The 16,466-nt window shown below is 37.9% G+C and overlaps 1 protein-coding gene across 1 annotated transcript in view; it reads left to right on the forward strand.

The window, feature by feature from the left end:
- Nucleotides 1–16,466, forward strand: part of PKD2L1 (polycystin 2 like 1, transient receptor potential cation channel) — a 31,443-nt gene that overhangs the window by 4,014 nt on the left and 10,963 nt on the right. The gene's annotated exons all lie outside the window — the stretch shown is intronic.

Genomic DNA, 16,466 nt, shown 5'->3' on the forward strand with positions numbered 1-16,466 from the left:
CATTTACTGGCTTTATGAACTTGAGCACTTCCTTTTTTGTAGAACAAAAATAATGAAGATAACGTGTATAAAGAATCTAACACAATCACTAGTAGCAATCATCTTTGTATTACCTAATAGAATTTTGAAATATTCACTTGGGCTTCTAGACTGGTTGTAAAAAAAATACCTTTCAAGGAAGAAACCAATCTGAAAAGGCTACATACTATATGATTCTAACTATATGACATTCTGGAAAAGGAAAAACTATGGAGATAGTGAAAGGATCAGCCATTGTTAAGGGTCCAGGGGAGGGAGAGTTGAATAAATGGAACATGGAGGACTTTTAGAGTAGTGAAACAACTTGTATGACACTTTAATGATGGATACATGTTGAACTTTTGTCAACACCCATAGAATGTGCAACATCAAGAGTGAATCCTGATATAAACTAAGGACTTTGGATGATAATGATATGCCATGTAGGTCTATCGATGGTAGGAAATGTACCACTCTGGTGCGGAAGTTTGAGAGTGGAGTAGGCTGTGCTATATAGGAGCAAGGAGTATATAGAAAATTTCTGTACCTTCCACTCAATTTTGTTTTGAACCTAAAACTTCTCTAAAAGGTAAAGTCTACTTTTAAAATACCTGGTTTGTAGTTAGCTCTACATATAGGGATAGTGTCATTTAAGCAGCATCCACTTCTGACATTAGACATTTAAATTAAGACATTTTCTCCAGAAGACCTGTTTATCACCACAACTACCACCACCATCATTATTGTTAACAGCACAAACAAACCTTTATTGAATAATTTTTCAATTTTTCACTACACTATCTACATTATCTCATTGATTACTTTCAATGATTCCATGAAATTGGTTCCATTGCCACTTCCATTTTACAAGTCAGGAAAGGTTTGGATATGTCAGATAGCTTCCAAAGGCCATATTGCAAGTAAGTGGCAGAAACAGAGATCCAATTCAGTGTCTGCTGGCTTGACTCAAATTCTGAGGCTTTTATCTGCTAGAGTCTACTACAGTCTCTCTGCATGAAGATGTGTCACACGTTAATTTATCACCCATCAACATCTCAGCGAGGATAACTCCCAACTCCCTGCCCCACCCAAACAGAAGCAGAATCTTGATAGAATTCTACTAGCTGACTTCTTTTCTTTCTTTGTATTGCTGTATTTAAGATCTGATATAAACATTAAAAAAACATCTTGAAATACAATTCACCTATAATTCATCACCATAACACCAAAGATATTTTCACATTACCATTCCTTATCCATATATTTACACATTTTACCTAGTTGTATTATATTTTTCACTTCCACTTAATAAATATTTCTTCACATTTGTAAGTATTTTTTATATTTTCATTTTAACAGTCACAGTCACACTACAATTAACTAAAACATTTTTCATTATTTCAATATTTTCCTATTATAGGTAAAAGTATCTATCCTTGCTGTTTTTTTTTTTTTTTTTTTTTTTTTACTTTTGTTGAATTATTTCTTTGGGAATTTCCCAGGAGAGAGATTACTAGGCCAAAAGATAGAAATGTCTTCTCTGTGCTTTCTTTGTGTTGTCATTTTGCCTCTGTAAGAGATCATACAAATTTATTATGCTGCTAGTACTGTACGATCACACCAATTTTGTCACAACCTTACCAACATTGGATATTCTCATTTATAATTTTAATTATTAAATAAGTATAAAAATGGTACAATTTGCCTTTATTTATTTGTCCTGATCACTGGCAAGGATGGACACTTTTCTCATGTTTTATTATGTGTATTTATTTTTGTGTTCATTACAGAAGAAAGATATGTTGTAAGAGGGACAAGGGGGCAGTTGGAGGATGAAGTTTGGAGCACTAGACCTTAGGCGAGCGACCAACACCAGAGTGCTGCTCATTTCCAGGATCTGGGTTCCTGGGGCTGAAAAGAACAGCCAATGGAGTTAGACATCACCTGCGCTGCAATTTGGCCTGGAAAGGGCCCTCGAAAACTATAATGGTCATACTGACCACATTTCTTCTCCTTTATGCTTTATTCTAGGAACTGGGTGGACCTAGACACCAGAGCTATTCGAAGTCCCATCTGGCTAAAATAGAGCTATCTTTCTAATGCAGGCAATGTGGGTGAACCATCAATCTTCTCATAATAACCATATCAGTTGTGCAGCCCTTTAAACCTTACAAAGAGCTTTCACACCTATTATCTCATTTGATGCTGACAGCAGTCCTGTAAGGGGTAGATATTATTATTTCTGTTCTACAGATTAGGAAGCTGTTATTATTATAGTTGAGGAATGATCAGTAGTTCAGAATGGTTCCTGAAGGGTGGAGTTGGTCCTATTCCTAGGCAGAGAAAGGGTTGGCAAATGATCTTTCTGCCTCTACCCCTCCCCTCTATCATGGTGTTTATGAAACAGCTTCCAGTCCTTTGTCTTCTTGGCAGGATGGCTGTAGCCTTTTGTTGATGGAGGAGACATTGAAGGTCTTTGTGTGGAAACAATAGCTATTTGTTTTAGGAGACAGTATTGTTATCTCAAAGGTGCACCTGGGACTGGCCCTGTATAGGAGTGGCTCTAAGCCAGGACAAGGCTGGGTCTGGTCACCGTGGAGTTGGGGAGGAGGGCAAAGACCCTTGCCCTTTGGTGACTTGTGACATGCCAATTAACATCAACTGGATGCTCTTTATCTATCACCAGTTATAAGGAAATGCCTACTTACCACTCTACTTTCTTTTAGTAGATTTTAAGGTTCTGTCCATAGATTGGTAGAATCTTGCCTCAACAAAAGAGATTGAAGTAAGCTTGGAGATCAGAAAGAAGATATCTTTCATTTTTTTGTTGAGATATATAATTGACATATATTGTATTACTTTCAGGCATACAATATGATTTGATATATGTATGTATTGCAAAATGATTACTGCAATAAATTAACATCCGGGGTCAGCATGCATAGGTATAATTTTTTGTCATGAGAACTTTTAAGATTTATTCCCTTAGCAACTTTCAAATATAAAACACACTAATTGTTAACTGTAGTCACCATGTTGTACATTACATCCCAGGACTTATTTATCTTATAACTGGAAGTTTGTACTTTTGACACCTTCACTATTTCACCCAGCTCCCTCACCCCGATTGTTGCCTCTGACAACAATTAGTCTGTTCCCTGTATGAGTTTGGTGTTTTGGGTTTTTTTTTTTAGATTCTACATATAAATAAAATCATACAGTTTTTTCTTTCTCTGTATGACTTATTTTACTTAGCATAATGTCCTCAAGGTCCATCCATGTTGTTGAAAATGGCAGGGTTTTCTTTTTTGATGGCTGAATAATATTCCATTGCATTTATATACAGAACATTTTCTTTCTTTATTCATCCTTTGATAAATACATAGGTTGCTTTCATTTCTTGCCTATTGTAAATAATGCTGCAGTGAACGTAGGGGTGCAGATATCTTTTCAAGATAGTGATTTCATGTTCTTTGGATAACTACTCAGAAGTGAAATTGCTAGATCATATGATATGGGGGTTCTATTTTTAATTTTTTGAGGAACCTCCATAGAATTTGTATTTCTTGACTGATAATTCTTAGAATTGACAAGGGAATGGAACAGAAGTATATTGGAGGTTCAGGAAATTGTGGGTGAGCTCCTATTTCTTATGTGGTACAACCATCTAATGATGGCAGAAAATAATTTGCCACATAGAACTATGACATTAGTGAAGGCACAGTGGTGATGGAGAGAGCATGAAACCTGGAATAAGATGCCTTTGTTCATATGATAGTACAACCAATTATTAGCCATGTTTCTTTAGCAAGATAGGTCAAGATACTTAAATCTCCGGAAGCCTTGATTTCCTTATATATCAAATGAGGATAATGTGCCTTTGTGAGATTGGTGGAAAACAAATTAGGTACTTAGCATAGTGCCTAGCATATAGTGGGCTTTCAATAAATATCAGTTGTCATTCCACATCAAGGTATAAATTTAAAATATATTGAAAAGTAAAATTTAACCCACTGGAAAACTGAAATCTGTTTGAAAGCATCAGGATAACACTTATGAAGGATCAGAAAGACTAGCCCTCTAGAAGTGGTTGCCAGAGATTAGAAAGGGCCATAGGAAGATGATTTTATGCCTTTCATAGCATACTCAGTTACCAGAGCCCATCCAGACACAGTTACAAAGTGATCTGAGCCAGCTCAACCTTAGTAATAGGGATGTAGGCCCCACCAGCAGGCTTTGGCTTGTACTTTCTGTAGCAGAATTTCCTGGTGTCCCGGAATTCCCAGGGCCTGGATTACTGTTACAAGACTGGTGGGCCTGTACATATCTGTTGTTCAATGCTGAGTGATAGCCGGACATTTAGTTTTCTCTCAGGTGGGGCTGTCACTTGTCTCTAGGCATACAGTGGTACATTTAAGTGCCAGATCTTGGGATCAGAGGAATAGTTTTTACCAAGAACTCTGCTTTGATCAAGTACAGAAGAATAGGCTGCAGTAGTTGATGAAATTTAGATAGTCTAGATTTTTGTAGATGAGATCAGGCTGCGGCACTGCCAGTATAAGAAGCTCCTATTGCCCTGGCCGGTTTGGCTCAGCGGTTAGAGCGTCGGCCTGCAGTCCAAAGAGACCCGGGTTCGGTTCCCGCTAAGGGCACGTACCTCGGTTACAGTTTGTCCCCGGCCCTGGTTGGGTCGTGCAGGTGGCAACCACTCGATGTGTCCCTTTCACATCAATATTTCTCTCTCTCTCTTTCTTCCTCGTTCTCCCTCCCACTCTATCTGATAAAAAAAATTTTTTTAATTTAAAAATTAAAAAAAAAAAAAATTCCTAGTCACAGAAATAAGGCATAGGGCAGTGGTTCTCAGAGGTGTGCTCTAAGGGCCCCTGGAGCATTCTGAGACCCTTCTAGGGAGTTTGTGAGGTTCTCCCTTATCCAACTACACAGTTAGACAGGTCATTGTTTCTTTTTTTAAAAAAAAAAATATGTTTTTATTGACTTTTTAGAGAGAGAAGAAGGGAGAGAGATATATAAACATCCATGTGAAAGAGAAACATCAATCAGCTGCCTTCCTGCATGCCCCCCACTGGGGATCAAGCCTGAAACTGGGACATGTGCCCTGACCTGGAATCAAACCAGGACCTCTCAGTCCATGGTATGACACTCAATCCACTGAGCCACACTGGTCCGGCAGGTCATTGTTTCTTCAAAACAACATATTGCAGCAGATTGCTGAAGCAGGTATGAAAATCTAGCTGTCTTCTATTAAACCAGATGTTGAAGAGACTTGCAAAAATATAAAACAATGCCTATTTTCTGGCTAAATTGTTTTGCTTTGTTTTAGAAAATATAGTTGTATTTCATAAAAATGTTATTTATGTTTACATGTATTGGATTTGCTATCAGTAGTATTTTTAAATGAATATATAAAGATTTAAATTTTTTCTTAACTTTACTTTCTAGAAGGTAATTATTGATAGATATAAGCCAAATAAACAAAGACTTTTTGGAGTCTTCAATAATTTTTAAGAGTTACAAAGGAGTCTTGAGGACAAAATGTTTGGAGAACCACTGGCTTTGAGAATGAATCTAATCTGGTCAAATCAGATTATTTCACACAGGGAGAAAAAGGACAGATGAGATAAGAGTATTTATTAGCAAAAGTTTCAAACTAAGTACAAGATTCTGAGTATTCACACATTCATTCATTCAAATGTTTATGAAGTCCCACTATGTGTCATGCCCTAGGCCAACTATTATAGGCTTTGAAATACATGAGACACAACCTCTGCCTTCAACGAGCAAAGGAGGCCAACATGTTAAACCAACAGTGACCTACAGCGTGATGAATGCTATGGTGGAGGGGTGCTCTGGGACCATGGAGGACAAAATGGTCAAGGAGACCTAGGAACTCTTGCAGATCCTAGCAAAAGGACAACCAATCAAGTGTGAGGAGGCCCAAAGTCATCTCCAGGGAGGCCCTAAAGTCATTGCCATTTGCTTGTTTGTTTGTTTTAACATTATTGGCTCTCAGCCTGGAGGAGACAGGATTTGAAGGAGTTAGCAGGCCTCAGGATTTTGCCATAATCAGAGTCTCAAAGGTCAAATATGAGGGAAAAATGCAAGAGAAAATATCCTCATTCCACTACAAAATAATTCTACCTCTTCCCCCCAAACCCTGGGAATATCTTTAATTACATTTTTATCTAATAGTCTTAGTTTTTAAAAAAGCTAATAATTTAGAGAATGTTAAAGGTCACTTCTATTAACCACTGTTAATACTCATTTTAGCCATTTTTCTAGGCACATATAAATATATGTGAATTTTAGAGAGGAGGCTTTGGTTGGTTTATACAAGAAAGCTGTATGAAGTCACATGAATGCTGTTTATGAGATGAAATGTTCACTGATGGTAATAAAACCAGTGTAGGACGCTCTCTGAAGATGTTAACAGGGGATGGAATAAAGTCAGTGTAGGAGGATGTCTTGATGTACTTTGTGGGAAATAATTCATTCTTCAAAATAGCAGCTTGTAGCAAATGCCAGCATCAGGAACAATGGTCTTTGTGGTACTTCTGCATTCTGGACTCCCTCTGCCAGAACCTCCTTTCTTCTTTCTCCTCAGGCACTTTGCTTTCTTCTCACCTTACATCTGTCTACACTTTTAGACCCTTCTTTCCTCTCTGGTCCCTCTTAGGAAGAAAACAACAAAGAATTTCTTAATAGGGGACTTCCTACAAAGAAAAGGAAAAGGGTTCTGTGTACCCAGTAGATGGTTTTAACCGAGAGGTCTGTGATTAGATTTGACCTTTCTTGAGACAGGAATTTTGTGCTATCAGTTTGTTGGCTTTAACACTTTTTCCCTTCTATGCCTACTTTAATTTTCTTAGAAAAGTCAAAGTACCCATCTGACACAGGTATATTCATACGAAATGCTTCAGTTAGGATATAGATTTAGCTTCAATGACAGTGATATTTAGAATAACAATGATAAGATAGAATTTTATTTCTCTTTCATATAACAATCTGAGGTCTAGGGATAAGACTTAATTGTGGGGCTCCACAGTTAGGTTCCTTCTACCTTATTGCTTTGCCACCCTCAACATATGGCTTCTATCTCATGCTTTAGCTCCTGCCCTTATGTCCATACACCACCTAGCAGGAAGCAGGAAAGTAGTAGTGAAAGCACGTTCCTTCTGTGCTGGCATGTTTATAACCCCATTATTGATGATTGGTAAATTATCGTGCTGCTCCATAACTGATGATTGGGAAAGTCACTGTGTGCCCTCTAGCTGAACCTGTTTAGTCAAAATAACCTCAGTAAATTAGAATACTCCCTAAACCAAGAAATTGTTGGGAGCTGGCTACTTGTCTGATAGAATCCACAGAGCCTGGATGTCTTGAGTCAGAGACTTGACCTTCCCCACAATCTCAAGGAATCAGGTTTGCATTGTGTTTGTGCAGCTTAGGGCTAAGTGTGACTCAATGTATCTTGAAATAGCTGAAATACCTGAAATTCCTGTTATCCACAAGGTAAACTAATTCTATACAGCATTGCTGTAGCCCTGGGCATTATATCAAGAAGATCCTATTTTCTGTAAGGTATAAAAAGCATGGAATAAAGCATGACTCTGTCACAGGGGTGTTCGGAATCAGACGCTAGCCAGCTAATAAACAGCTCTTATTTGGACTTCAATTCTCTAATGGTCTTTCTTTGACTGTCACACCACAACATTTGGAGGCCCCAGGGCTGGTCTCCGAGAACTCGGGATCAGTTGCCAGCCGGCTTTGCTCTCTATTTGGCTATAATTTGGCTCTGGTGGTCTCTCGGTTCTCTCGCGCCACAACACTTTCTTTTAAGGACATGAACTTTTAAGTGGAAGTATATCACTCCACTAATATTCCATTGGCCAGAATTTACTCAAAGAGTCACTATACCTAGCTGCAAGGGAGGCTGGGTAATGTGGTTTTTAGTTGGGCAGAAATATGCCCTTAGATAAAATTACATTATTATATAAAAAGGGGAGGAAAGATATTGGAAAATAACTAGTAGTCTATGATAGAGGCTTAAGAAATCTTGTCCATAGTTTGTATTGGGAGCAGCAAAAATTAATGGAACTCAAGAGTGTTGTGGCGCGAGAGAACCAAGAGACCACCAGAGCCAAATTAAAGCCAAATAGAGAGCAAAGCCAACCAGTGACTGATCTTGAGTTCTCAGAGACCAGCCTTGGGGACTCCAAATGTTGTGGCGCGACAGAGTCAAAGAAAGACCACTAGAGGATTGAAGTCCAAATACGAGCCATTTATTAGCCAGCCAGCGTCTGATTCCGAACACCCCTGTGACAGGATCTTCAGAATCAGCCCCAATATTCTTTATTACATGCTGTTTATACCTTACAGAAAATAGGATCTTCTTGATATAATGCCCAGGGCCACAGCAATGCTGTATGGGATTAGTTTGCCTTACAGATAACAGGAATACCCAGTCACACCCAGGTATTTCAGGTATTTCAAGATACATTGGGTCACACTTAACCTGATTCCTTGAGATTGTGGGGGAGGTCGAGTCTCTGACTCAAGACCTCCAGGCTCTGTGGATTCTGTCAGACATGTAGCTGGCTCCCAACAATTTCTTGGTTCAGGGAGTATTCCAATTTACTGAGGTTATTTGACTAAACAGGTTCAGCTAGAGGGCACACAGTGACTTTCCCAATCATCAATTATGGAGCAGCACAATAATTTATCAATAATCAATTATGGGCTTATAAACATGCCAGCACAAGAGAAATCAAGGCACTTATAACCTCCCTGATAGAAAATTATCAGGGAAGCTAATGAGAACTGATTTTTTTCTACCAGGAGTGGGTAATAAAATATTTAGCTAACCTATTGTGAAACTATTATCAGAGGCTGTTGGGGAGACACAAAGAAAAAACCATTTCAGGGCATTATATTTTATTTAACTAAAGTAGAATAATGTTGTAGAGATATCTATAAAACTCCCCTTTCTCCTCAAATGATTTATATGACCAAAGCCAAACTAGATCATGTGCCAAAAAATAGGTAGAGGTGTTTCAGAGAGCTTCTCAGCAAACCAGGTGAAAAGAGGGTCTCAGGAAGAGGTCATGAGAGGAGCTACAGGGTAAACTTACAGAATTGGTAAAGCCCAAGGAACTTCCAACTCTTCAATGGTTGGAGGACTGGTGGAACAGCAGAAATTCTAGTCACAGAATGACTGCCAGGGCTGGGACAAGGGTTAAAGAGACCTCCAGATTTCTAGATCAGCATCCTCAATCCTGTTCCTCAGAGCTGTTCATCTTAGGAAGGAGGAATTGGCTTTCGAGGGGCAAAAAGTGGAAGGCACAGCATTTCCATCAGAGGAATAGTGTAAACACATAAAGAAATTATAGACTTGCTGGCAGAAGCACCCCAGCTATTTAAGGTTCTTTGTCAATTAGTTGAGAGAAGGGATCTCATTCCTGCCTAAGGAGAGTGCTGTTAGAAGAGAACTGCTATGTTCCATTAAATAGTAATTAGGAACAGAGAAGGGGATTGGTAGCATATGATGGCCTAAATGGCAATCACCTGGGAAAGGAGAAGAACAAAGCAACTGCTGACTTCTTGTTATTGCTCCAATCTGGGAAGGTCTTCCAGCAGTTGAAAGAGAGGACAAGACTATTTAATCCTTACTATACACATTAGAATGGATAAAATCAAGTTATTATCCAAGCTCATGATGATGATGATTAATAATAGCTATTATAGTCATACTTCTTTAATAACAATATGTTATGCCCCACCTATGTCTTAAAGGGATCTGAACCAACTTACATTGAATATAGCCCATTAGAACTATAATAAAAAGGTATAGCAAAAGAAGTGGGAAGAGAGAGTGGAGGAAGATAACTTATACCAGGAAACTCAAGATAAACAAAAAATCACCAATGAGGACAAAACCTGAGGTTCCTGGCAGCCAAAGCAAAGAAGAAAACACAGGTTGTGAACTTCTCCTTATTGAGTAAGAAATAGCATACCAGTTAAGAAGATGGTAACTCTGGCTTTCTTGGATTTTATATAAGAGACATAAAAGCAATATTAAAAATTGAAGCTACTTTCTTTTGACTGTTTCTTATATCTGCCTCTCTTAAAATCCATATTAAATCCTTATTCTATAAGGGGAATTTTTAGGAGTAGGGATATATGTGTGTACGTATATACACACATATATACATATGTATACACACAAACATATATAAATGTTTATTAACATATATATACACATACATAAACATGCCTAGCTGCAATATGTGTGTGTGTGTGTGTATATATATATATATATATATATATATATATATATATATAATAGAATATATATTTTATTACATTCTGGAGATCTGCTTTATCCAGAAATAAAGCTTGACGAGCCTTGAGGAATTAATGGTAGGTATGTTCCTGTAATATCATCATCATTTGGCTTAGTTACCAAGCTCCCTCTAATATAGGGTAATAATATATTTTAATTAATGTAGACTTTGACACATGTGCTAAAGTTATCCACTGCCCTCTAGAAATGTTCACACAATAACAGAAGTTTTTCTAGTTCCATTTTCCTCAAAAATAATGCAATCTTTTTGAAAATGTCATAGTTTCCATATAACTAAGAACCATGTTACGATAAGTAAAACTCAAAAACTAGCTTAAACAATAAAGGGTTGTATTGTCTAGGTCAGCGATTTCCAAATGGGTGTGCTGCAAGAATTTTTTCCCCAGTTTTATTAATTTATTTTTGTTACAGATGTTTCTCCCGCTGCAAAAATTTTTAAAACATGCAATACCTGACTAATCAGGGGCACTGAACTCTTTTCCCTTAGATTGTCAAATAAAAAATGACAACAGCCAAGACAACAGCCAATACAACAGTAGCCATCCGGTGTGAATGAATCAAAATTATACCTGTTTTTTGTCAGATCGGCAAAAAAAATAATATATCTTTCAGTGTGCCACAGAATTTTAGTAATTAGTTTATGTGTGCCATGAAAGAAAAAGGTTGAAAATCACTGTTCTAGGCCATGAAAATCAAAGGAGGGCAGGGTTTAACCTGCTGATCAACCATGTGGCTTAATGACATCCTCAAAGACCAGTCTGTTTCACCCTGGCCAGTTAGGCTCAGCAGTTAGAGCATCGGCCTGCGGTCCACAGAGGCCTGGATTTGGTTCCCGCTGGGGGCACGTACCTCAGTTGTAGTTTGTCCCGGGCCCTGGTTGGATCGTGTGAGTGGCAGCCACTTGATGTGTCCCTTTCACGTCGATGTTTCTCTTCCTCTCTCTCCCTTCTGCTCTATCTGAACAAAAAATGGAAAAATGTCCTTGGGTAAGGATAAAAAATTAAAAACAAAAAACAAAAAAAAAAAATGACCAGTCTGTTTCTATTATTTGATTCTGCTAGCTGCACTATCACCGTCATCGTAAGGCTGATTCTCTGGGGCTTTCTCATTCATATCTAGTATGAGAAAAAGATTCTAAAAGGTTCCAGAAATGTCTCTTGATGACTCCTTGGTCTGAAATGGGTTACATACATGCTCATCCCTGAACTGGTAATGGTGCTAAGGGAGGGACATTTGTGGATTAGTTTAAGTCTAAGCTTCATGTTGAGTCCTGAAGCCAGGGTTCGATTCAGCTTCTAACAACATATGTGAGATGATCCAGAAAGGTGTGACACCTCAAATAAAGTCATGGGATTAAGTAAGAGAATCTTAGAGAAGCAGTCACAGAGTTCAGTACAACACTAAGCACCTGGATATTTCAGCCTCTAACTTGGAAACAAATAGGTAGAAAGATTTTTTAATGATTTTATTGTTTTTAATGTAATTATTATAGAATTAACTGCACTCCATGGGAATGAAGAGAAATAAAATCTAAATATTATACTACTCATTCATTAAAAAGTTCATTTGTCCTTCAAGTTTTTACATTCTTAGTATTTAAAAAAATATTTAATTGTGCCCTGGCTGGTGTGCCTCAGTTAGTTGGAGCATCATCCTCTACACCAAAAGGTGGTGGGTTCAATTCCCAGTCAGGGCACATATCCAGGTTGTGAGTTTGATCCTGGGTCAGGGCACTTGCAGAACAACTAAAGGATGTTTCTCTTTCATCTATGTCTCTCTCTCTAAAAATCAATAAAATTAAATGAATATATATATATATATATTTGTAATGATAGTGTTGAAACAATTTTGCATCCTGTTTTTTTTTGTTTTTTGTTTTTTTAATCCTCATCCGAGGACATTTTTCCATTTTTTGTACAGACAGAGTGGGAGGGAGAGAGAGGAAGAGAGAGAGAGGGAAACATCGATGTGAAAGGGACACATCGAGTGGTCGCCACCCGCATGACCAACCAGGGCCGGGGACAAACTGCAACCGAGGTACATGCCCTTAGCGGGAACCGAACCCGGGTCTCTCCGGACCGCAGGCGGACGCTCTAACCGCTGAGCCAAACCGGCCAGGGCTGCATCCTGTTTTTATTACCATTTCAATAGCTGTATTATATTCCATTAAGTGGCTTAATGAGATCATAATTTGCTTAATCATTGCCTCTCTGTAAGGCATTTAGGTTGTTGTTTGCAATTTTGATATTATAAAATAATTCAGGTAACATTTTTGTACATGTGATTTTTTTCCTTCTTTGGGACTCATCTGTCTCAATATGATTCTTGATACCGATTTCTATACAATTATCCATTTACACCAGAATGAACAAATTAAAACTTCTGTTAAGATGGTAATCTTTTGCCCTGGCCAGTTTGGCACAGTGGTTGGAGCATCAGCCTGCAGTCCAGAGAGACCCAGGTTTGGTTCCCGCTAAGGGCACATGCCTCAGTTGCGATTTGTCCCCGGCCTTGGTCGGGTGGCAACCACTCGATGTGTCCCTTTCACGTCGATGTTTCTCTCCCTCTCTCTCTTCTTCTCTCTCCCTCCTATTCTATCTGAACAAAAAAGGGAAAAATGTCCTCAAGTGAGGATAAAAAAAAAAAAAAAAGATGACAATCTTTTGAGTTTATCAAGTTTACCAAAATCTTTGGAGTTTACCAAGTACTTTTAAAGATAACTCTTTAAATTGAGTTTTCTTATAGAACACCTTAGAACTTGCATAATCCTGACCATTTGGGTTGATTTTTTTTCTTTTTCTGCACTCAAGGATATGCTTTTCATTGATTTTAGAGAGAGGGAGGGAGGGAGGGAGAGAGAGAGATATCTTTGGACAAATTATTTAATAACATTCTGGATCTTGGTTATCTGCATAAAATGCAAATATCATTAAGTGGTGGTTACTGTTATTATTCAGTAACTGTGAATATGATCTGAGGCTAAGATTAAAAGGCGGGTATGGTGTGTCTAGGAGAACTTAATTTCTGTTCAAGAGAAGAAAAACACATCAAATACTCTGTATTGGATGGTGAAACTATCACCTGATCTCTGAATCCCTTCATACATAATATCTTCATGCAGTTACTGTCCAGTGTCTGAAAATTTCCTGGAATGAAGCCCTCAATATATAAAAAAGGTAGTAATATACTGACATCTGATATACTTATTCAAATGTTAACTCCTTCTAGCTCGCACTCATTCTCCGGTCTAGTATCACATTTTGAAACACACGGAGCAATTCCATTCCTTCACTGAAAGGAAGGAACCAGAAAGGCCAGCCACCGCCCATTGCAGGAGCCCCCTCCTTTGTGATTCTCAGTCTTCGGCTGACACTCTCAGAGGTGAAATGAATGTTTGTGAGTGGTCTGTTTCATAATTAAAAGCACTAGTGGTCAGGAAGTTTAGTTCTCTGAGACTGGAAAATGGGAATAATAATAATAGCATCTAATACATAGGGTTGTTATAGGATTAAATAAAATAGGTATGTCAAGCATGTAATAGGTGTTCTGGGTTTCAGTGGTCATTTGACTAGGTGAAACCATTTTTCTCAGAATACATAGTCTTTACTGTCTTGGATATTCATCAGAAATGTTATGCCTCCATAAAGGGTTGACAGCCAGTTCAGAGCAATATTAATGCTGAGCAGTAACAGACTTGGAGAATCAGAGAAAAAGATATGGCAATGAGTACCATCTAGTGGCCATCCAGGAGGTGCAACAGTTTAATCAACCTATGTCATTAGGAAAAGTTCCGCTCACTGACCATCAGCTCTAACTGTGCAATAGAATGGGTTCTCAGCGGAGAGAAATTTGTTTTCCAGCCCATTTCCAGATACAGAAAAGTTGAGTCTGAATCTTCCAGATATTTAGGACAGATAATCACAGATCTGAGTTAAAGGGAAGTAAAGTCGTTTCTTAGACTTCATTGAATGGAATGGGGAAATGTGAAGTTAACAAGCTTCCTTCTTTGCTGATTTCCCCCTTGGAAAAATATGATGTTACTTGTGTCTAATCTGAGGCCATATTGGCCCCCTTTCCCTCCAAGATTATAGGCAAGTCCAGTCCACCCCAAGTCATTCCCTTTCCAGATCGGGTGGTAGGAGAAAATAGAGCCCAAGATTTGAAAAGGAAAATTCTTAAAGGGAATTGCTTATTAGAGGCCAGCAAACCCTACTTACATTTTTTTAAAATGTAATTACAGACTTGCAGAAAAGTTGCAAGAGTAATATAAAGAATTCTTATATACCTTCACTCAGATTTCCCAAATATGAGCATTTTACCAAGCTTGTTTTTTCCTTTATCATTCTATCTCTCTGTCTCTATCTACATACACATACGACTGTTTGAGAGTAAATTGAGGACAAAATGCCTCATTATGCCTATCCTTTAATGTGTATTTTCTGAAAACAAGGACATTCTTTTATCAAAGTCAGAAAATTATCATTGATTTAATACTATCATCTAATGAACAGATCTTATTATAAGTTTACCAATTATTCCACTAATAGCTTTTATAGCAGAAGAAAAAATTATGGTCTAGGATAAAATCTTAACTAAATAAATGCACATATTGCATTTAGTTGTTATGTTTCTCTAGTCTCTTTTAATCTATAATTATTTAGTCTTTCTTTCTCTTTCATGATCTAGCTAAAATATTTAGTAACAAAATAAATCATAATATTAGCAAATTATAAACTACAGAAAAAAAGAATCCATGAGTCTATATAGGAGTGCATATATTAAATGAAGAAGAAGGGAAAGTTCTTCCTGAAGAGAGTGCCAACTAATAAATGTAGAATGGATGATGGAAGGAGCAAATCACAATTTGACACCCATAATAATTATCATCAGGCAAAAGTCATCAATGGATGCTAAAACTAGTAGGTTGAAGATTGATGAGTAATAGGATGTTTACATAGTTTCAAAATATTTCCCCACAAAGTATGTATTAATTACAAAGAGAAAAATAATAATTTTACATTGAAGAAAGCTGGAAGACACTGCCTTAGCAGGAATCGAAGTTAATAATAGATAATATGTGCCTTTGGTATCCCTCACCAAAATGCATAGTCTGAATTTATTTATTTATTTATTTATTTATTTATTTATTTATTTATTCATTTATTCATTCATTTATTTATTTTCTTAAATCCTCACCAGAGGATATTTTTTCATTTTGTTCAGATAGAGTGTGAGGGAGAGAGAGGAAGAGAGGGAAAGAGAAACATCAATGTGAGAGAGACACATCGACTGGTTGCCTCCCGCAAAACCCAACCAGGGCCGGGGACAAACTGCAACCGAGGTATGTGCCCTTGACCAGAATCAAATCCGTGACTCATTGGTCCAAGGGCCAATGCTGCAACTGCTGAGCCAAACCGGCCAGGGCCATAGTCTGAATTTAAACACAAGGAAACATCAGACAAATCTAAATTGAGGGACAATCTATAAAATAAATGGTTTGTGTACTGGCCGGTTTGGCTCAGTGGTTGGAGCATCGGCCTATGGACTAGAGTCCTGGGTTCAGTTCCCGCTAGGGGCATGTACCAATAATAAAAATAAAAATAAAATAATAATAATAAATAAATGGCTTGTACTCTTCAAATTCTGCCTTTTAACCAAAAAACTTATATCATCCCTTGATAGCCTTACTTTAGATTGGGTGTCTGTCTTAGGGTGTTTGAGGGAGATCCAGCTTTTTTGGGGCAAAGGCCAGGTCTTTTTTGATCTGGGGATGCTCTGAGCTCCTCTCTCAGGAGACAACTGGGCCCATCAGGATGCACTGTGGACAGGGGTACCATGCTTACTTCTGACTCCCATGGCTGCAGACTCAGTGACTCCAGGGTCCAGGAGACCATATCTCCACTGTAAGGTATTTGACCAGGGCCTTGAAGTACTCTAGAATGTGGAGGTATTTTCCAAAGGGCATAAATATAAAACAAATGAAAAGAAGCATTACCTGATGCAGAAGGTGAAAATTTCTTGGCTCCAGGGAGTAAGAACTAGGAAGTTAAGCTGGTTCAGGAAGAGA

The sequence above is a fragment of the Molossus molossus genome, unplaced genomic scaffold, assembly GCF_014108415.1.
Source record: "Molossus molossus isolate mMolMol1 unplaced genomic scaffold, mMolMol1.p scaffold_m16_p_17, whole genome shotgun sequence".
Classification (NCBI taxonomy): Eukaryota; Metazoa; Chordata; class Mammalia; order Chiroptera; family Molossidae; genus Molossus; species Molossus molossus.